Genomic DNA, 14,922 nt, shown 5'->3' on the forward strand with positions numbered 1-14,922 from the left:
GAAGTGTGCTGCTGCGGTTTCACTACTCTGGTACCTGAGCTAGCTATATTAAAACTCACACAGGTATGTATACACATGCTGCAATCACATCCTGTGACTGCAGTGTAGACCAACCCTTACTGTCAGACTAGAAGTGATACCTCTGATCGGCTCACTCCCGCTCACCAGCATTACACTGATTTAAAAAAAGGCAAAGCTGGAGAAAGATTAACATATAGGTTACAATACATGATAAGTCAGTTTAAGTGCAAAAAGGGAAGGAGGTCAGTGAAAGATGGCTGGGGTAAATAATTAACAGAAAAAGATATTACTAGAGAGAGAGAAAAATATTATGAATTCCACTAAGAGTGAGGGATAAATGTACAAAGTGTTTACACTTCCCAGGGGAGGGAGTAAAATACTAAAGAAACGTATATCAGAACAGGCAATCAGGGGATTAAAATCTGAGACTCCTACAACAGTGGCAACAGACAGATGTGCCTCCCTGGAAATAAAGGTTGCAAAATTCAGTGCGTTAAGTAGGTATTATTTATTATCCTCATTTTACAGATTGGAAAACTGACAGAAGCTTCATTTGACTTGCCCAGTTACACAGTGAATCAGTGGCAGATCTGGAACTAGAATTGAGGCGTTCCAGACTCCCAGCCTTCAGTTTAATCCTTTAGATCACTCTTACGACTTGGCTACACTGGCGCTTTACAGCGCTGCAACTTTCTCACTCAGGGGTGTGAAAAAACACCCCCCCAAGCACAGCAAGTTACAGCGCTGTAAAGCGCCAGTGTAAACAGTGCCCCAGCACGGTAAGCTAATCCCCACGGGGAGGTGGAGTACCTGCAGCGCTGGGAGAGCTCTCTCCCAGCGCTGGCGCCGCGACCACACTCGCACTTCAAAGCGCTGCCGTGGGAGCGCTCCCGCAGCAGCGCTGTACAGCTGCAAGTGTAGCCATACTCTGTATGTCTCTAAGGGAGGAGCACAATGGGGAAGCCCCAGGACATACATGATGTAAATTGGTCATGTGATGTGCTGCTCAGCAGAGGGACTAGAAACCAGCTGGGCCCTGTGTGACATTATCGACAGGAACGACATATCAACATTATAGATCATTGTTGCAATCAAGGTCCTGTAGTGGCACCAAATCTCGTATGAAGAGGATCAAATAAGGTGCCTAAGACAAAGCTATGGTTTGCTGGTTATGATTATGCTATCTGTATGCATGTATCATTTTTGTATTTAAAGTTATAAATATTGGCTCTATACTGTCTGTATTTCAAACTTGTGCTGTGCTTCTGGGTGACACCCCCGACAATTTGGCATCAGCACTGCCTAACCTGCTTGATGGCCCATTAAGGACCATCAGCTATACCACTGACCCATTGAAAGAAGGCAGATACATCTTGTGACTCAGCAAGGAATGCAGGGACATGCCTATGGACAGAACTCTAAGTTTTTTCCATGCCACGTGCTGGATAGCTTGTCTTTGGAACAGAGAAAGCAAAAGACTATAAAAGGCTGCTGCATCTCCTCCATCTTATCTTCAATCCTGCTTCTTGCCTCTGGAGGAACTTTGCTACAAACTGAAGCTCTGAACAAAGGACTGAATGACCCATCCCAGCTGTGGATGTACTCCAGAAACTTGATTTGAACTTGCAGTTATTCCATCACTGCTACAAGCCCGAACCAAGAACTGCCATTACTGTATGTCAGTGTTTCCCAAACTTGGGACGCTGCTTGTTTAGGGAAAGCCCCTGGCAGGCCGGGCCCAGTTTGTTTACCTGCTGCGTCCGCAGATCTGGCCGATCGTGGCTCCCACTGGCCACAGTTCACTGCTCTAGGCCAATGGGAGCTGCTGGAAGTGGCGCGGGCCGTACTTGGAAACCCAAGCTGAATCTGGTGCTCTGTTTGTTTAAATTTAAGTTAAATGCAGGGTCCTGACCTGGTTTGTTGTTGATTTGTCCTGGTTTGTTGATTTTTATTGTCTAATAATGTGTCACCTGGGACACTTTTCATGACCTTGTTCTCTATTCACACAAAACACACAATATAATTGTTAAAAAAAGAAAAAAAGAAAAAAAAAAGCATTTCTCATAGCGTTGTGAATCATTTAGTTCCATGAACTGGAACCCAGAGCTTCCCTCAATCTGTCATGTGTGAAAATGCTCAATACTGAAAGAATCCAGAGAAGCAAATCACAAGTGACCCGTCTGTTTAGAAAGCAATGCAGAGGATGCCAATTTCACTCTTTTCCCAGAAGAACAAAAGAAAATCTTAACCCTGTGTAGTACAAGGTGCCCCAGAGTCACTGTCACATGTAGGGATCAGATAAGCACCTGGTTTGTTCTGTCTGTGAAGACAGCTTTATCCAAATAAAGCATGGCACATTTTATCATTCTATAATGGAAGAGACCTGTCATTCTTTGAATATCATCATATGGTTGGTGGCCAGCAGATAATGGATTGCTAAGTGTCAAGGTGACTGGCTTTGAATGTGCACAAAACTAAAAATTATAGACCTGTCATTCCATAGGCAGGCCACAATTAGCAGTCTATGCAACTTGAAATTTCCATTTTGCCAGCTGAATAATCAATTGACTGCAGTTTCTCAATTTAGATGCATTTTTAGGCCTTTTTGCATTCAGGATTTTATCTTTTTTATGAGGGTTTTAAAATAAATATGCAGTGCACTTAAACAGATGGGGTCACCTTAAAAACAACCCTCTCTCCCCAGACACATACACCAACTGGTATTTTATAAGCAACTCCTTTTAAATTATTTTCCCTTGGTCCTGCTCTCACTTACAATGTTTCTGACAGGACTGTTGTGCTAAGGATCACAAGCAGCACCAGATTAACAGTCTCAAAGACAGTTTGCTTCTATTAACTATTTAATCTCAAATATACTTTTGTGAATGTTGATCCCAGTCCACTTGATATGTGGCTTATAGCATAGTGTAACTAAGAATTAGTCATTTCCTTATAGGGGAAATGTATCTTCACTTTGGAAGATCAGCACAAATCTCAAACTCTGTGGACACTACACAGATTGTAAATTGCCTGGGGTGGGTACCTTATCTTATTTTATGCCAGTAAAACACCATATAGAAATACAGTGATTTATGAATAATACAACTATACAAAACAGCTCTGTGTTGTGTTGGATGGTTGATATCAACACAAGTGGTAAAAATAGTTGTAGTACATATTGTTACCCCTTTTTATCCAAGTGGTTCATCAATATTTGGGGCAAAATGAGTTGTTTCTATTGGGAGGGGGGAATTGATGTTGGGGTCAGGTATTTCTTTGATGCAATCTTATTTACAAAGAATGTACACAAAGTAGTGTTTTGCAGGACACCGTAGGAATCAAACAACAGAAGACAGATTGCTTCCTCAATATTCCAAGCCTCTTTTTCCAACCAGGACTTTCCCCCCAAAGCCCTCTATCTTGGCTTTCTTTCAGGACCATGCGAGAAGTATTTCTCTAGTTGTTATTGCCTTCTCTATTTTCTTTTATGGCATTTCTGGCTGCTTCTCTCACTCACAACTCCACCAAACAATGTCCAGTGAAACCTCTCTGTCCACATAACTCAAATCCTGACTGGCCTTGCATGTGACCTGTTTTAGGCAGTGGCTACTATTGTTTCCGAAATCTTACTTTAAAAGGACTACTTACATTTATCCAGCTGTTATGTCCACCAATTTCAATAAGGTTTCACCCAACTCTCTATATAGCGATATACACATATTTACAAGTCACGGGCCTAACTAAATATATATTTAGATGTAAAGAGTTTTGGTTCAGAAGCACTCGTGTACTTCTTTTTCCAGCTTTGTTTCATGTGGGTAACCTCCAGAGCTTCACTTTGTCCAGAAGATCAAAGCAGAACACAGCTGAAAACGCCATGTTCCATCTGGTTTCTACCTGTAATCATAAATCAGCCTAGGTTTGCTTGAAGCTCAGCTCAGGCATGCCAATAGGTTTGTAATACTTGATGAGCATGGGCCAACTTTCAGGTTCATAACAACATGAACCCTAGTAAATTTTGCCTAGTTTTGGGTTTCCAAAATAAAAAAGGTTTCCCATAGCGATGTCACTGCTGCTCAGCACTTATGCTTTATAAGCCTGATCCTGCAGCTACTTAATGAGAAGAATTCAGTAGAGCCTCATCCAAAGTCTATTAGAGTCAATGGAAGATACCTATGGACTTCACTGGGCTTTGGATCAGGCCTCTGTTGCTGTTTCAGGATCAGGATCTATGTTTTTGTAGCATTTTTCAAATATTAAACAACAAATCCTTACAACCGCCCTGTGAATTAGATTGGTAACTACTCAAAGTGGGCTGAAGATCAGGAAAATGGGGTGAGGAAGGGAGTAAAATCAAGAATTATCTTAGCAAGTTGTAACACTCTGAGTCTCTGAATTTCTCCTGTTTCTTTTCTCCTCTCAATAATCACTATAGAGATATCAGGACAGATCTAGCCATTGAAGGACTTGGTGCCAGATGCGATCCTAACTTGTTCTGCTAGTAAAAGCATTTTCTTGTTAAGCAGCCTGTGCTGGACAGACTGGTCTACATTCATCCTGGGTGTAACTCCACTGAAGCCCATGAAGATTCACCAGAGATGGAGTTGACCCTATATAGAATCACAGAAATGTAGGGATGAAAGGAACCTTGAGAGATCATCTAGTCCAGTCCTCTGCACTAAACCATCCATGACAGATGTTTGTCTAACCTGTTCTTGAAAACCTCCAGTGATGGGGATTCCACAGCTTCCTTTGGAACCATATTCCAGAGTTTAACTATCCTTATAGTTACAAAGTTCCTTCTAACATCTAACCTAAATCTCCCTTGCTGCAGATTAAGCCAAACATTTCTTGTCCTACCTTCAGTGGACATGGAAAACAACTGATCACCATCCTCTTTATAACAGCCCTTAACATATTTGAAGATGACTGTTATCAAACACAAATTGGTGATCTGCACTGTGGCTAAACTGTGAAACTTGAAAACTGAAGTGGACATCACAAGCTGGGAGGAGCAAGCCACCAACCAACCCAAACGGAGACATTCTCCATCAGGCAGCGGCCCGCTTCAAGGAGCACCTTGCCCTTGAAGCTGAAAAGAGAGAGAGAGGAGGAAGGAAAAAGAAAGAACTTTTTCCCAGCAGGCAGCTGGCCTGGATCGGACTCCTGAGTCATCTTAGGACCCATATTAAATCTATGGTAGAGATCATGCTCGAATTGAGGGATTGCCAATGATGAACAGTGTAACTCTTACATGCTGTTTCACATGGCTGTTACTTAGGATAATGTCGATGTATTTAGCATGTTCTGGCAAAGCAAAAAATAAAATATACAGAAATTATGGGCCCAGTCTTGCTCCCATTGAAATCAATGGCAAAACTCTCCCAGTTTTCTATAGGAGCAGGATCAATCCTTCTGACATGTTACAACAGAACATTTACAATTCTGGAAAACCAATTTCTTTTCTAAGCACAGATTATGAAAGCAATCACAGCCCAACTGTTCATTCAAAAGTGAATAATTTTTTTAGAGTGAGTGTGTTTGTTTAATTTTGTAGGCACTTGCAGATCTTATGGTTACTGTAGGGACCATATGATGCCAGAAAATGAGAAAATGCACTATTTTAAATACTACTGTAACTGGGGTCATGTAATTATCTGATCACTTGACAGGCTTGAATGTACTTATCCTCACACCATGCCCATGATTATTAATATTTACTATTTGTATTTCTTTAGCATCTAGGACTCCTAGTCACGGACCAGGACCACATAATGCTAAGTGCTGTACAAAACACAAAACTAAATGACAGTCCTTGCCCCAAACATTTTACGATCTATGTACAAAGCAAAAGAAAAGATGGATGCAGACAGACTGGGGAATACAAGGAAACTTTAGACAGTTTTGGTCAGCATGATAGCCAGTGATTTCTGCACACCAGTGGACTAACCATGATCAAGTGTTTTGAAGGCTTCATGACAAAGCAGAATACTGAGGAGAGATTAGAAGGAGTTAATGAGGTAGCTTTATGGATGTTTAGGGAGAGCGTCTCCCTAGCATGACGGACAGCAAGGGAGAAAGCACAAAGGTGTTTGTTTGAAAATTTAAAAAGTGGGCAATGGAGGCTGGCATCATGGACCAATCAGAGGCGAGCAATGACAGTTTGATAGTGAATGAAAGATGATAGATAGGATGGGGATTGGCCATGAAGAGAAGCAGCTTATGTTTGATGTGATAGACAAGGGGAGCCAGGCCAGGTTCTGTGGCCAGGAATGTGCAGGAGGTCAGACTAGATGACCATGATCGTCCTTTAGTCCTTTCTGACCTTACAGTCTATGAGCCAATGAAGGGGTGCAAAGACAGAGATGACATGGTCAAAGTGATGGGCTAGTAAAATGATCTTTGCAGCTGCATTCTGAATGGAGGTGAGTGGGGCAAGATTGCATTTGTCAAGGCCAGAGAGAAGGATGCTGCAGTAACCGAGATGGGAGACGAATAGAGTCTGGCCAACAATTTTAGCTGCATGGGTGGACTGAAAAGAATCAGCAAGTTTTAGATATAGCGTGACACGAGGATCTAGAGAGAGGTCCGAGTTGAAGATGATGCCTAGGTTATGGACCTGAGTGACAGGCAGGAGATGATGTTGTCCACGGTGAGCAAGAAAGAAGTTAAGGATATGCTATTATCCCCATTTTACAAATGGGAAACTGAGGCATAGAGAGACTGGGATAAAATTTTCAAAAGTGAATTAGACTCTTTGGAGTCTACGTTCCAGTGACTTTCACGTTTACTGGGACTCAGTCTCCCAAGTCACTTAAGTGTTTTTGATCATTTTTAAGTGATTTTGCCAAAGTAACACAGGAAGTCTGTGGCACCCGGGAATTAAGCCTGGGTCTCCAAAATAGCAGCCTAACCACTGGACAATCCTTCATCCCTCTTTCACTTGTATGTTTCACTGTTTTGCCATTATGGATGCAGCTGATGTAATCTGCACTGAGTACTGTATAGCCATCTAAAGGAGAAAGAAATCAGATTCATTTTTCCTATTCCCCCCCAAGTGTGAAACATGAAACTGATTCTCCATTCTGAAGTCAGTGGAGTTACTTCAGCATAAAACCGGCGCATCAGGGCCTAGGCATTTGCTATGAAATTTCCGGCTATACAGTTTTGTATAGGTTGTAAGGTTGTGGCAGATGGCTGGCAAGTGCAAAAGAAAAATGATGCAAATCTCCTTCCACATTTAGGGTAAGCAATTTCCATTCTGTTCTGCTCTCTCGCTGCTGAAAGTTCACAAAACAGTGTAAAGAAAATTTTTATTTGTTCTGTAAGCCCTAGAAGTTTGCATACAATACAACCCTCTCTCTCTAGATGCTCTATATCTAAGGAGACTGCTGTGTGTGCTAGAGTCCACTTAACAGGTAAAATAATTATAATCTGAACTGAGACAAGGTGGGTGAGGTAATATCTCTGATTGGTGATGGTGAACGACAAACTTTCGTACACCACAGAGCTTTTCTTCAGGTCTGCAGAGCTAGAAAGTTATTTTCTTTCACTAACAGAAGTCCAATAAAAAATATTTCCACACCATCTTGTCGCACTCATATCCTGGGACCAACATGGCTACAAACTACACTGCAAATTATAATCAGAACTGTCCTTCAGTCAAACCAGCATAAGGACAGAAAAATCTGATTCACTGGTTCATGGTAGTAAAACCACTTATTGTCACCCAAGCCATACTCCATGTAGTGGGATTCTTTGGCCCTAATGTGGAAGTGTCAGCTCCTGTGTAAATTGTTGTTCAGAGAGTAGGAAAATAACCTTTGTTATATTTTTCGACCACAATATAAGCCGCTTACCTGATATCTCTGGCCTCAGTGTGATGGTGAGGTATGGTGCTAAGGGTACTGCTATATTAGCAAAGTTTGTATGTGGAATTCATGCACAGATCTTGATTAGCTAATACAGAAGCCCTTTCTACACCACAGCTTCAACCATTACTGACACTGCCAGAGCAACACGGGTGCTCAATTATGACTTCATTTTTGTAAACACACCCTAAGAGTGGCATCTACAGATATCAGGACAGAAGGGGAAATGCCCCAGTTTAGCACATTCATTAGCACAGTAGGTCTTCCCATTGGTGGAGACAAGAAATACAGCAACAGAACACTAGGAGGTGCTACAATTCACTAGGAAGCATTGCTGTAAGTCAAAGGATAGCTTTTCACCTAAGCACGTCGGGGCGCTTGGAGAAGTCACCATGAAACTATACCACCTCTCTGTTCATTTACCAACATGTTTTCACATCTCATTTTGAGGTGGAACAGATAAAGTAACCAATACAGAGCAAAGAGAGCATGGGCCCAACCCTACTTTACTTGGAGTTTTGCTATTGACAAACAGAAATAGGCCCTTTACCTGTACCAAGAGCAATATAAACTTAAGCAAAAATGAAAAGACCCCAGTTGGTTCTCCTTGCCTGTTGTCAACATATTAAGACTCTAATTTCCCGCCAAGCCCAGTCAGTTCAATTCTCAAGATTTTGGTACTATCAGCCAATAGCATAAGCATATTTGGTTTATAAATAGGGGGCACATGGAGGAGGTGTGAAGAGGAATGTTTGTCAAGTTTTCCATGCCATCCTGAGAAAATGTTTGGCAAAAAATACCACACTCTAACTTCTTCAGCTGCTTCTCTTTAAAAGAAATAAGAATTTGAAAGCTAGCTGCTAAAAGAATACCATATTCTTAAAACCACAAGAACATTTAGATTCCACATTAAAATGACCATAAATAATATAGTGACTGCATGTGTCAGGTTAATATTAAAAACACAGGCTGCCTGGCACATACCAACTACTAATATTCCACTACAATCTGATATAACAGTGGTGGGCTTAAAATTGAGAAATTTTAGGGATGGGGTGCAGGGAGAATCTTTCCTGAAAGCGATTCTGTCACATTATGTGTCTGTATCTTTCACTGTGTCTGTATCTTTCACCATGTCTGAGCTGTCAGTGAATTATAGCTTTGATGTGTTCCCATAACTAGCCTCCTGAAAAAGGTACAATTTCTGAATATTTCAGACTTGCACTGGCTTTATAATATTTTTGTTTTTGTGCATTGCCATGCTTGAAATGCAACCTCGAGCTCTGCATGCTGACAGACTCCATTAGCATTAATGCTGTTCTCTTATCTTCCACTCTCTCTCTTTCTCTCTCTCGCTCTCTTTCTTGTCTGATGGTTCACTGACACAGTTGACAAGGCTGACACCACCAATCAGCTTCTACTCAGCAAGGTCACTGTTCAGACTTGACTCGTGATTGGCTGCTGTGCTTCAGTGTGTTATTACTGTCTGATTTGATCGGAGGCAGGGGGTGGTCTCCAATCAAACAGAGAAAAGGTCCTGGAGAAGGTAATTAAATCCTGTCAGAGGCAATTATCGGTTCCAGGGCCATGACTCTGGCACTGAATGCAGATGATCTGAAGCTCTATTCTTGTAGAAATTCAAGAGGGCTTCTGGCATGGATCAGTTAGACATAAAGGAAACAGCAGGCTTTTTGCAAACAATGCAGTTCTGTATTTTGAACCTTTCTGCACATTGCACCCCCCCCTTATTGTTAGAGTTTGGTTACTACCGATCAAAGAAATATTTCTTTCTCCTCACATTCTAATTAAATTAATAGATAAGATTTTCTTATCCATTATACATATGACAAGTTACAAATCAGAACTTTTGTTCCAAAATATTGGCTACTTAAAACATCCTCCATCAAGGCAAAATGGCTTCTAATAATAGAAATACGCCAAATTGTTGTTTTTTCAGTGGAAAACCAGCATTGAAATTTAATTATGTACTTAAAATGGATAATACCTCATCTTTAAAATCTTTTGTATGTAAATTGGGAGTTTGTTGTTGTTGCGTGACTTCCTATTAATAAAATATAATGACACTAGCATAAATATAAGCTTTTGAAATACAGTACTTGGTAGTCTTTTAAACGTCAGAGTGTATTTCAGTGATTTAGACATTAAATTGTTCAGAGTAAGCTTAAATGTCTAATTGCAATTTACTTTCAATTTTACTAAAGCATGATAAAAATTGTATGTATGTGTAAATTCACATGGAAACTGAAGCTAAAAAAGATCTAACATTTAACACAGAATAAAAACCCTTCCCTAATAACAGACATTTCCCTGTTTTTACCCTGGGTACCCATTCTCAAGCATGCTTCAAAATATTATCTAAGGGCCAGATTCTGAGCTGAGACACACCACAATAAATCTGGAGTAATACCATTACAGCAAATGGGGTTACTCCAGATTTATATTGGTGTAATGGAGATCAGAGTCTGGCCCTCTGCCTTCATACTTAGGTCTAGTAGAGGAACACCTCCTTACATTTAGAGCTTAGGTAGTGACCGACCTTGCACAGGCACAATGGGGGAGGCAGGGGGGAGGAAAGAGAAGGATGTGTAAAAATCCTCCTCCATTTGTGGAACCCACACAAGGGCTGATTGCCACTGTAGCCTCGGTGAACAAACTCCGTTCCTTAGTAATACACACCGTTCCACATCCATTTCAACATTCTTCACAAACATTTCATCGAGAGTCAGATTGCAAATGATGGAACCTCTGTTTACTGAATTCTTAATTTGTGAGTTTTGCAAGTCTGGGATGGCCCAACCACCATTTAAACACAGGTCAGTTCAGCTGCTGATGAAATATTTTAAGAACTAAGATTCAGCACAAATGCACTGCCATTTTTATCTGAGTTTTGTTGCTTTTTGTTGGTTCACTAAATTATTTAACTCGAGACTATATTGTGGACTGGTTTTACATTGCCACACTGGGGCATAAAGGGATGTAGCCTCTTTTAATTTCAGCCATATGTACAGCAGGAGAGCAGGTGCTGCACACCCAATTTCCCTCTCCCACACAGTAAATACACATGGAATGAGTGGAGCCTTGTCTTTGCCCTCAATGCCCCAGTCAGAACAACTAAGCTGGTGCAGGAGGGGAGGGGGGATTAAGCTGATACTTCTAAAGGTTAGTAGTAGGAGATTATTTTTCCCCATGAACAAGTAAGGTTCAGGAAAGCAGTAGCAATTCCCTGAGCTACATTGGGGTGATGCAACTGCACACCACGCCTGACAGCAGGCTGCACCTAAAGGCACATCTGGCCCATCATTTATTCATTTGAAACTGTGGGCGTTGTTCCCGCAGTATGAACCGCTAGGGCCGAGCCCTGAACTCATGTGGCGTCTCAGTGACTTCAACAAGATAGTGCACAGGTACACACTAGTGGACTGCATTTCAAGACAAACAGTCATGGACAGAAAAGTGAAACGCCCAGATCCATATACGTGACTTGGTGAACAAATATATTTAATTCCACTTGTTATGCACTAGTTTCAATAACACAGACCACATTATCCTTGCCAACAAAACACACGCTAGATAGGCAGATGGATATAAAATACTAGAGTAATTGTCAGAATCATCTTGGGTCTTTGAAAAGGAGCCCTTCGGGGTTATTATTTTAGGGTTTGATCCTGCAAGAAGCTAAAGGTAGAGGGTTGAATGCTCTTGATGCATACACAAAGCTCTCTTATGGAAACGCCTCTATAATCAGATGAGCTTCTGCATGAGCTTCAGATGAGCTATGTGCAAACTTCAATAGACTCAAGCTCTGTCAGGTCACTGGGAGAAATAAGTCCAGAGTTGTACCCCAACCCATCCCCATGAGAAAGTCCTGTTACCAGCCCCACAACATTTACATTAACAGACTATTACCTCATGTTACCTCAACTGACGTGGCAAAGCATGAGAGAAGAGAGGGAGATTCTCCTGTTATGTAGCTTCGGCACAAAACCATAGGGCTTTATAAATCAATATCAATACTGTGGGTTGTAGAGGGAAGGTTCATCCCACCTGTAGTTGTAAGGGGTTTAAGTCATGTCTCCATAACCCATTCAGTCCCTGAATCTCCCTGCAGAGACTGCCAAAAAAAGCATGGCAGTTGGTGACAATCACACTAGTGGTTTCTTAAATGTGGGACACTTGTCAGCCTGGAGGTGACTGAACATCCACTCAGTTTATTTACACTGACTAACAAACAGCTGTCAGATAGTAATGACTTTTAGTCACTATCAACCTATGGCAGACTCTAACCAGTGGCCTATTACCAATCACTTGAGCTATCCAGCCCCATATGATAGAAATGTTGATTGCCTGCCATTGTTAAACCTTTCCTGTACAGTTAGTAAAAGCAAGTCTCTTCTTAAGAAATGGAATAAATATTGTATTCTTTGGAGGAAGGTACTTTCCTTAATAACTCATACTTTTAAATGTAATGTGCCTGATTCTCAGCTCCAACTGAGCTGCATTCAGTGAGGGATCTCAAGAATCAAGTGGCTCTAAATCAGCATTCTGCTCCCCAAATCCTGGGCTGGCAGGGGAACAGCCTGTCTCCCAGAATAGCCTGAGAGCTGATCCAGCAGCAGTGGGTTCCTAGGGACTGCCCTACACCCTGTGATAGCCTCCCATCCTTAACCTGCCCTCAACATGCTCACTATAAAAGAGAGCAGGGGCAGGGGGAGACTTGTTTACATGGTTTTACACCAATGCGGTGTAATTCTTCTACCAGGTGGTGTCAACCGCAACAAGGGCTGGGTTCCTCTTAACATCACACAGCAGAAACAGCTCAAGTCCCTACCGAGAAATCTGGGAAAACTAAACACCACTATTCAGTGCCTCTAAGAGACAATACTTCTCCTCTTGCAAGCACTGAGTCTGTGTATAACAAAATTAATTTTTTATTAAAAGGAGAGGGAACACAGTATTAATTTGGGAAAACACCACAATGACTCAAAAGTATGCAAACAATAAGTGAACACCCACCTCTCACAATCTTGGGCAGTAGTCCTTTGCCTCCTCTTCTCACCTTGTGATGCAAATGTCCAAAGGGACATTCATCCATTAATTTTCCACTTCTGCTTCCCCTCTGCTGCACCCCACTCATGGTTTATTGCCAGAGGTCAGAGAAGTCCCTGGTGGATTTAACTTCCACCTACAGAGGTGACAGTAGTTACTTCTCCCACTGCCTCCATTGCTGCTTACTACTGTTGTGGCTCACTGCTGCCGTTAGCTGCTATGCAGTATTCTGAGTTTGCACCACCTAGCCCACTTCTCTGTGATTTCAACTGTTAGTGATTTGACTCGGTAGTGAGAAACCTCGCTGCTGCTGCCTCCACTGCATCTTTCACCGCAACACCATCCCCAAACCAGATCTAAGGCCCAGCCCCCCCAAACCAGCCAATCTGTGATTTTGGCTTTGGTGATCGCTATGAAGAAACAAGGACTCTAAAGACAGAGCTGATTAGATCCCTTGATTAAACACTGGAAGAGGAGAAAGGTCAAATGTATCCAGGACCCTTTAAACAGCAACACCTGGTAGGAACACCTTACCATACTCCCTGTGTCTTTCATTTGGATTTTGGCCTCACTACCCCTAACTTAATGAGTGAGATAACATTAAGGGTGACCCCTCTCAATTAGGGTATATTAAGAACAGTTCTGTGGCTGTTTAGTCATACAACAAGGACACCATCCAAGACTTTTTTAACCCAAAACAGTCAAAAGTGATCACTTTGGGAAAGCAGGTATGTCTGCTGATCACCTAGGCAAAGTAGGTGTGTCCATGCAAATACAGTCTGCTCTTGATGAATCTTCCCCACAGTTCATCAATAGATGGCAGGAGAGCGCTCATTCAGGCCACTAGCTTACAGCAGGATTCCCCTCAGATAGGGGAATCCCCAGCTATCCCCTTAGGGCAGCTTTCCAGTGACTTTGTGCTGCCTGAGTAGTGCAAAGCACCTAGATGGGATTGGCCAAGGATGTTTATTTAAAACAATATATTAAAACCATGTCCATTTATTTCTCAGCTTTAACTTTATTGAAGGAAAGAAGGGCTTACCTTATAATTGGGCTTTTCTTGATTTCTAACCAGAATTCTAGTAACGTATGATCTGGGGAAAATGCATGACAATATTTTCAGCATAATGCAGAAGGAACAATAACTTGTTAAAAAAAATAGAGTTGGGTGTGCAATTCCCCAAGCAGAAATGGTAAAAAAAAATAAAGAACTCAGAGTAAAGTACAGCACACAGGATTGAGTAAATAAGAGAGGAGACATCTGTAGTTGCTCTTCAGCCCTGAGTTCAGATTTCCCAAGTTAACTCTTTTACCTTTCAGTTTACTTCCCAGAAAGGTGGGCTGCAATGCTCGTATTTAAAAAAAAAGAAATACCTCTATACAACATTGAACACCATAACTTAAAACGAGAATAGACTTTTACAAATATCAAATACTTTTGCATGACCCTTATGGAAAAATCCAATGATAACCCGTTTTTTGAACAATGATATAAAATTCTATGAAAACCTAGTATCAGAGGGGTAGCCGTGTTAGTCTGGTTCTGTAGAAGCAGCAAAGAATCCTGTGGCACCTTATAGACTAACAGATGTTTTGCAGCATGAGCTTTCGTGGGTGAATACCCACTTCTTCGGATGCAAGCAAACCTATAGAAAAAACCTATAGCACCCTACTGGCTTCCTCATTATTAAGAATGCTCCAGAATTTTTCTACAAAGGGACACTCTAAAACAAGATAGAGCTCCTTTCTGTAACTATCGAGATCTGAGTTTGAGATTCTGTGTGTCCCTTGCGAAGTTGACAATCATAGCTACCTAAAACTGCTTAGCTGTTGCAAGACAAACACAATATCTTAAATTCACGTCTCTGGTTTAAAATGTGTCAATTCATATTTTTTTCAACTTACTCATAATTATATACACAAAAATCACAGGTATGGAGAAACATGCTCCCTTATACACAAA

At 41.4% G+C, this 14,922-nt stretch overlaps 1 protein-coding gene across 3 annotated transcripts in view; it reads right to left on the reverse strand.

Annotated features, from left to right (window-relative positions):
- Window positions 1–14,020, reverse strand: part of MPPED2 (metallophosphoesterase domain containing 2) — a 169,882-nt gene extending 155,862 nt beyond the window's left edge. For 2 of the 3 annotated variants that reach the window (XM_039538698.1, XM_039538695.1), the window contains exon 1: window positions 12,927–13,052. The gene's annotated coding sequence lies outside the window, so the exon portion shown is untranslated. Of the gene's footprint in view, window positions 1–12,926; window positions 13,053–14,001 lie in introns of those variants that run through there. The other variant, XM_039538697.1, reaches the window with a different exon arrangement.
- Window positions 14,021–14,922: the final 902 nt, after the last annotated feature.

This window comes from Mauremys reevesii, linkage group 4, assembly GCF_016161935.1.
Source record: "Mauremys reevesii isolate NIE-2019 linkage group 4, ASM1616193v1, whole genome shotgun sequence".
In the NCBI taxonomy this organism is placed as follows: domain Eukaryota; kingdom Metazoa; phylum Chordata; order Testudines; family Geoemydidae; genus Mauremys; species Mauremys reevesii.